The 8,478-nt window shown below is 45.4% G+C and overlaps 1 long non-coding RNA gene across 1 annotated transcript; it reads left to right on the top strand.

Moving 5' to 3' along the window:
- The first annotated feature begins 458 nt into the window (after positions 1 to 458).
- On the top strand, positions 459 to 957 carry LOC134211471 (uncharacterized). Its single transcript, XR_009979028.1, has 3 exons — positions 459 to 716; positions 775 to 849; positions 909 to 957. It is a non-coding gene; the product is annotated as an uncharacterized LOC134211471 (long non-coding RNA).
- Positions 958 to 8,478: the final 7,521 nt, after the last annotated feature.

Raw genomic sequence — 8,478 nt, 5'->3', positions numbered from 1 at the left:
ATCCATCGTTCACACCGCGAAAATCGCACGACTGCGGTGGGCTGGGCACGTAGCCAGAATGTCGGACAGTAATCCGGTGAAAATGGTTCTCGACAACGATCCGACAGGAACAAGAAGGTGAGATGCACAGCGGCCGAGGTGGATCGATAAGGTGGAGGACGATTTGCGGACCCTCCGCAGACTGCGTGGTTGGCGAAGTGCAGCCATGGACCGAGCCGAATGGAGAAGACTTTTATGTATTGCACAGGCCACTCCGGCCTTAGTCTGTTAATAAATAAAAAATAAATGTTCATAACATATTCGAGGAGATCAACAGACAAGAGACATGGTAAGATGATTTTGGGACATTCATGGTTATTCAAACTGTCACTGAGGTCAGCCATTGAGTTTCGTCTCGCTATTTACAGCAACGATTGTTGCGGAACCTCTGGGCACGAAACTGAGTGAGTTCAGTACCGCCCGTACCTATCAAAGTAGCATAGACATCAACGCGAGAAATGACAGGCAACATGACATTGAAACTTCAACTGTCAAATGCAGCATACCTTCAACGTGGCAAGAAGACACAGTGCAATTATTAGTTGGATCTACCTAGAGAAAAATAGTTTCTAAACCTAAATTACTATTATAATTAGTTAAAATTCCTACCTAAATTAGTTTCTATCAATTGAAATATTCTAATGAAATCAAGTTTAGCCGATAATTGGGAAACTAAGGTAAATGCTCTAGCTTAAAATAACATGCGAAGAAATGTGTAGAATCGAAAGTTTACAGATACTTACGCTAATAGTACGGGATCGAAAGGTGTTAAACTACGTGAAATTTGGCTGTTTACCCATATTCTAAGTAGTGAGTATGAACTAAGACCATGTACGAACAATTTGTTAACTATATACAACTTAACCTAGGACACGCAAAGAAAACAGAAACAAAGGGTTAGTTTGGACACAGTCGGAGAAGAAGAAAACGAAAATGTTAGATTTCTAAATTAAACTATGAACTATAAAAATGAACATCTAAAATATAATTTCAGCTAAGAAGCTGCTGTTATCTGCTATCTAGATGTGTTTCCCTCCCCGAAAACGAACAATCTTCTTAGATTTTCTGGTGACCCTAGTCGGATCGAAAATGGATAGCAGTGTCGCAAAACACTGTAATAGCTGTGACTAACCGGACACCGCGGATAACCTCGTCGGATGTGACACCTGCGAGACCTGGGTGCACTATGGATGTGCGAATGTAACCGATTCTATCGCTGACCAGAATCGCAGCTGGAAGTGTAATAGATGTCGTTCTCGCGAGGAGGATACAGCTTCCCAGTCCCATTTGTCAGCCGGAAGTTCAACGGCGAGCAGGCGCTCGTCCCGCATGGAACTCAGTCTGAAAATGATGGAGGAACAAAAAGCTTTAAGGCTGCGTCGAATTAGAGAGGAGGAAGCCGCACAGGCGGCCGCACGTAGGCAAATAGCAGATGAAGAGGAGCGGTTCATCAAACAAAAATACGATCTACTCCTCACGGAAGCTGATGGTGCAGAGGTCAGGGCCAGCCGGAAATCGAGACTGAGCAGTCGAGCGAGTCGTCACAAGGTGCAATCGTGGCTTAGCGAGCAGGAAGTCGGCGCAAACCAACAAAGGACAGTAGTGTCTAGCAGCGCTTTACCATTGATCGTAACTACAGAAGCAGCTCAACAGTCTACGACGGATAGGATAGCATCATGTATTCCTGCAGTAGTGGAATCGCATCCAGCATCTACTTCCACACCAACCAACGATGCCGTTCAACTGATCTTCCTCCGACAACAATTCCAATTAAAAGGACCAGTAGTTTCATATCAAATACTGAAATTACATTTGCTAATACCCAGATACCGCGGGTAAGTAAACCGATAATGACTAGATGTAATTCATCGATTGGGATCAACGCTCGCCTAACGACCGGAACTGAGGTAGCTCAGTCGAAAATAAATAGAAGCGCTCCACCGTCGGTCGTCGACAATTCCAATATATCCAATAATAATCAATTAACGGCGGTGGCTACCGGTACTATTCCGGTGATGGGAAACAGTGCAGGGAGACAGGGTGATAGTACATCAGCAATAGTCTCTAGTAGTAGGCAAGTGTTTGGTGAAAGGTTGGGTGTTAGTATGGCAGAGTTTTCTTCCCTAAACAATGGGTGCCCAACTGTTCCTAGCTGTATTTCTAGTTCCATTTATGCTCCGGTATCTACACTGAATCAAACACGCGCTGGAATAATTCCAGCGCACAATGTCCTTAGTATAACACCGGCGGAGAGGGTGGGAATTTCTCACTATGGGGGACCGGCATTGGCGTACAGTGTTCCTCAGGGCTGCGGGATTGGAGGATACCCGCCTGCACCTCAGAATCAAACTTTATCGACACCGCTTGAGAGTGCACGAATGCCGAGTTTTGGTTGTCAAACAACGTGGGTGAATAATAGCTTTCCTAGTGCAACTATAGGTGGGACAATGTCAGCAAATAACAGTGCCGGTGCAGTTCGAGCTGCTGTATTGACACAACCCGCACATAACATCTCTTCAGTACCATATGTTCCGGCAGCATTTATCCATCCAAGTGTTCCCCCGATCGGAATGCAGCAACAACAACATGCAGCTGCGCCAGCTCGAAGTGGTCCATCCGGTGAACAATTAGCTGCCAGACAAGTAATGCCAAAGGAGTTGCCAATCTTTTCTGGGGATCCTCAGGACTGGCCGTTATTCTACAGTTCGTTCCTTGCGGATACAACGATGCAGAGAACTTGGCAAGACTACAGCGTTGTTTGAAGGGGAATGCGTTGGAAACAGTTAAGAGCAGATTGCTGATGCCCCAGTCGGTGCCATTCGTGATCGAGACTCTACGGAGACTCTATGGTCGACCGGAAATCCTAATGCATTCACTACTTCAAAAGTTGCGTGCAGTTCCCTCCCCGAAAACGGACAATCTTCAATCGCAGATCACTTTCGGTCTAGCGGTACGTTGTGGGCACGTGTGGGCACGTTGTATTCGCGGCATTTCTGCAATACCTTACGTATGGTGCTCTGTACGTATTAGAATCGAAAAAAGATTAACTTAATGTTTGTGTTCCATTGTACCTAGTTTCTGAGGCTAGTGATGATGGTTGCGCCACTTTATGCCCGGCGACTCGTATCTTGTTGGTGCCTTTCGCCTTCTTTTTGGACCGAGAAGTCGCCTTCTACGATCGCACTACGATCTGCTCCTTCCAAGGGAGGAGAAGGCCTCGAGATGAAGGCAAATCTGCAAACAGACACCTGAAATTATCACTCAGGGAGTGGGGTTGACGGAAGACCGACCCACTAAACCCACCCAAGTAGCGGAAGGCTACTTGAGTTACCCTCTCTTATAATGCCCTGACCCCTCCGGGACTACCTTACAATATTACTTCGTACTAAACGTACTCCTCCTAAAACGACACATGACGTGTGCTGATCTGCGCTGATTAGGAAAAGGTCCGCTAATGCCACCTTATACCTCGGGAATTTAGTTCGCGGATTTTTTTCCCCATGTATTTTTGCATATGCGATGTTTTCGGGATTTGGGCACGGAAAATCAAAATCCCGGCCCCATTTGAAATGCACGGGGACCAAAATCCGGCGGAAAATTTTCCCGAGGTGTAAGGTGGCCTTTAAGACGTGGCCAGCATGCCATAATTGGGATCTCACTGGTATTGATCCCGATGTGCCAATTGACACTCCCTGGGCTTCTCCGAATAGTGATGTAATTGCGTGTGAAATAATGATGAACGCATGGTTGTTTGTTTTGTCTTAACGGATTGAACGAAAATCTTACGAGTGAGGTGAATCCGGAACCATAAATCTTAGTGAAATGGAAAATGCTCATTTTTTCCATTGCAGCTCGATAATGAATAACTAATATTAAATTATAATGTTCGATCAGAAATGTGCTGCAAAAGATTATATAAGTGATTTAATGAGTTAGGCCATTTTTCCCTGTTCTCCCCTACCTATGAGTAAATTATGTTTGTTTTTTTATTTGGAGCAGAATGCAAAAATCAACAAAGCCTTTTGCAATTTCTTGAGGTTTCAGAATTATGAGTAATGTTTGGGATTTGAGTCAAAACGATTCGTATCTGTCCTGTTTACGTAGGGGGAAAAATCAGTGTATATGAAAACAACTTTTTTTTGTGTTGCTGTTCCCTAGCTTTTTAAGTCTTGTGTCTTTGAAAACGTAAGCTAGTTCTGAATTCTAACGAACGCTTCAAACCTCAAGTAATGTTCGTGGAACATTCGGAGTTCTACCTCTCGACATGTGATGATTTTCAACATTATTACCACACCCAGAAAAAAATAATGATCTATATGTACCGATAATGTGTGGCACTAACTTTACAACTTTCCCCTTAAATTTCGCGAAACTATCATAACTGGTGCCAATAAACATTGGCATTCGATCAAAACAACCCTAAAACCATTCCAACTGACCTACATAAATTTTATGTGATACATTTTATCACACCGGTCGCAGTCCGCACACAAACTGTCTTTCCATGCCGCCGGAGGTCCACATACCGTGCGTCAACTCAAGCCGCTCTGTTTGGATTTCGCTTTCGCTGGCTCGCTGGCTTGGCTGCTAGTGAGTATAAACGTCGATCGTGCGACAGACACCGCGAGATGCGTTCTACGCTGCCCAGCAAACACGGCGTAGCATATCACTCTCGACTCGAATACCGACTTCACCGCCGTCCATCACCGTCCCGCCCTTGTTTTGTTTACTCGGACCCCTGGCTGGGCCCTATAGTGCAGCTCTCCGGCTGGACCCTGGGTCTGGATATGGTGGACAAGATGAGAGATGGTGGTAAGCCAATAAACAACAAGTCAGCATCTTTTAGTAGTACACCAATCAATGCGATGCGATGTGCGAGATGTGTGTATACCTGCACAGTCAGTGAGATGATCCGAGAGCCGAAAGATAATAAGGGTATGTGGGGCTTGGAATGATTTTATGTAGATAGTTGTAGGCGAAGTTGACAAGCCCAAGGGTGAAGAACGCCTTTCTTGCACATCAAAGAAAGGCTACCCCAGTGTATATGAAGTGCATTCAGTACTTTGCTTTGTTTTCTATATCGCAGACCCTCGCCACTGACGAACCGGACGGTTGGACGGTTTTTCATTCGGACATGTGCCGGGGCGCAGTGGCTTTCGGGAACGTGAACGTGAAATCTTGTCAACCTGTCTTCTCTCACGTGTGGAATTTTCCCTTTCTGTCACGTTTCGTCGAGAGGGAAAAAAAGCTGTCCCTCCTGCCTCGGTGAGTGAGAATATTCAACCTGTCGAACGGTGCCGCCGATGGCGGATCTTGGAAATTTTGGGAAGTGGATTGACCCGCCTGTCAATGTTTGACGATAATCGGGCTTTTTGTTTTGCGACTCCGGGTCTCTGGAGTGGACTGAGCTCGGAACAACATTTACTTTTCCAGGTGCATATAAATCATGCATGGAGCAGACGGGGGATTAAATCAATACACTTTACACGAAGCCTACGCCATTATCACCAGAATGCATTAATAGATTAGGTGGCCGCGGTTTTCCAATAGAAGGGCACCCGAGTCGAGTGACTACTTGCGGACAAGATACACACATTGGGATTCATTCAACTGCGATACAACAATGTTGCTAACCCGATCGTGCCGCCTCGGTAACCGTTTTCACCACAAGGACCACCTTGTCGAAAGTCGGTGTAAGAGACCCCTCTACGGATTTCTTGTACCGATACAAGCTGGCAACAACACCCACCCTCTCCTACCATCGGTCTCGGAAACCAGATCGCGAGGAGGGCCTTCATCAGGTTCCATTTTGTAAGTGACAACAAGCTTGCCCGACCGACACCATATTCATAAAATTATTTTCGATTCATATGGCTGTGGTTGTTCCATACAGAATGACGACATGCGATGCCCAGACATGACCAGTCCCCCAGGCCAACATTGACCTCATGGATGATGCTCATTTATTGGAAGTGGGGTGGAAACTAGCGAAAACTTTGTTGAAGATCATTTTAAGCATCGATATTGACAAATGACGAACGTGACCTCGGATAATTGTGCGGACACGACTGATTGATTCCTTGTCTATGGCATGGTGATGAGAATAAATCGGTTTCGGATGTGAGAAAGCGGAATATCTGCAGCTGCTCGTTAGCGTCTAAGTGATATTAGCACGCACTTAGGACGTTACTTGTTTGGAAAATTTAGGAATTGCTTTTAGATGATGTTTGGAAAAAACAGCAACATATTTTATGCTGCAACTTTTACGAGTCACTCAGCACTTCAGATGAATTCGAGCTCCACTTCCCGAGCAGGTGCCACGATCTTGATAACAGAAATTGGTATGAACCAGCCTTGCATAAGAGGTAAAATACCAAAAAATATATGTAAAATACTTTAGGCATAACATGCTTAGGTATTTCAATCGTTTCTGTCGGCGAAACGCCATCACAACACAGTTAGATACAAACAGAATAGAAGTGGCGCCAAAAGTACTACTCGATAGTTCCTGGTGTCCGGATAAATTCAAATTCGGCAGCCCCTACCGAAAAATAGAGGGGGCGATTATACATAAGTTGCGACAAAACATTCTATGCTAAGACAATGTAACAATAAAACGGGACTTAGTTAACTCCTTGATAAAGGTACAATATATGTAACCGAAACGTCGGATGAAAACGTAAAACCCGTTTTTGAGCATAAAAAGAGTGAAAGCCATAACCGCAAAAATCACCATCATAGTCGATCTCTCCTATTGGAGAAATACTTTGCAATAATTTACGATGGATTTTCGAAGGAATTTTTGAAAAAAAATGTGGAGTAACTCTTATGAGTCTTAGTCGAATTTTTGGAGGAACTTCCAGAGAATTCCTGGAGTAACTTCCGGAGGAATTTCTGAATGATCTTCAGTAAGAACTCCTGGAGGAACTTCCGTAAGAACTCCTGAGGAACTTCCGGAGCAATTCCTGGAGGATCTTCCGTAAGAACTCCTGGAGGAACTTCCGGAGAAATTCCTGGAGGAACGTTCAGTGGAATTACTGAAGGAACTTTCGGAGTAATTTCTGGAGGAACTTCGGGAGGAATTTTCGGAACTTCTGGAGGAATTCTTGGAGGAATTTCCGGAGGAATTCTTGGAGGAACTTCCTGAGGAATTCCTGGAGGAACTTCCGGAGAAATGGCTGGAGGTACTTCCGGAGGAATTCCTGAAGGAACATCCGGAAGTTCCCCCAGGAATTCTTCCGGAAGTTTCTCCAGGAATTCTTCCGGAAGTTCCTCCAGGAATTCTTCCGGAAGTTCCTCCAGCCAATACTCCGGAAGATCCTCCAGGAATTACTACGAAAGTTCCTTCAGTAATTTTACTGAACGTTTGTGAAGTTTGTCCAGGAAGTTCCTCCAGGCATTTTTCCGGAAGTTCCTCCAGGCGTTCCCCCGAAAGTTCCTCCAGGAATTCCTCCGAAATTTTCTCCAGAAATTCCCCTGAAAGTTCTACCAGAAATTCCTCCGAAAAATCCTCCAGGAATTCCTCGGAAAGTTCCTCCTGGAATTCCTTAGGAAGTTGCTCCAGGAGTTCCTCCGGAAGTTCCGGAAATTCCTCCAAAAGTTCCTCCAAGAGTTCCTCCGGAAGTTCCGGATAGTCCTCCAGGAATTCCTCCGGAAGATCAACCAGGAATTCAACCAGGAATTCGGAATTCCTCCGGAAGTTCCTCCAGGAATTCCTCCGGAAGTTCCTCCAGGAATTCCTCCGGAAGTTCCTCCAGAAATGCCTCCGGAAGTTCCTCCAGAAATGCCTCCGGAAGTTCCTCCAGGAATTCCTCCGGAAGTTCCTCCAGGAATTCCTTTGGAAGTTCCTCCAGGAATTCCATTGGAAGTTCCTCCAGGAATTCGTAGATGAGCTTCCGGATGAATTCCTGGAGCAACTTCCGGAGAAATTCCTGGAGGAACTTCCAGAGGAATTCCTTGAGGAACTTTAAGAAGAAATTCTGGAGGAACTTCCGAAGGAATTCCTGGAGGAGCTTTCGGAGGAACTCCTGGAGGAATTTTCGGAGGAATTCCTGGAGGAACTTTCGGGGGAATTCATGGAGGAACTTTCGACGGACTTCCTGGAGGAACTTCCGGAGGAATTCCTGGAGGAACTTTCGGAGAAATTTCTGGAGGATTTTCCGGAGGAATTTCTGGAAGAACTTTTGGAGGAATTCCTGGAGGAACTTTGGGAGGGATTTTCGGAACTTCCGGAGGAATTCGTGGAGGAATTTCCGGAGGAATTCGTGGAGGAAATTCCGGATGAATGCCTGGAGGAACTTCCGGAGAAATGCTTGGAGAAACTGCTGGAGAAATTCGTGGAGGAACTGCCAGAGAAATTCCTGGAGTAACTTTCGGAGGAATATCTGGAGGGTTTTCCGGAGGAATTTTCGGAACTTCCAGAGGAATTCGTGGAGGAAC

This window comes from Armigeres subalbatus, chromosome 1 (genome assembly GCF_024139115.2).
Source record: "Armigeres subalbatus isolate Guangzhou_Male chromosome 1, GZ_Asu_2, whole genome shotgun sequence".
Classification (NCBI taxonomy): Eukaryota; Metazoa; Arthropoda; class Insecta; order Diptera; family Culicidae; genus Armigeres; species Armigeres subalbatus.
Note: the sequence above shows the minus strand (reverse complement) of the source record. Positions and strands in the feature narration are given on the sequence as shown.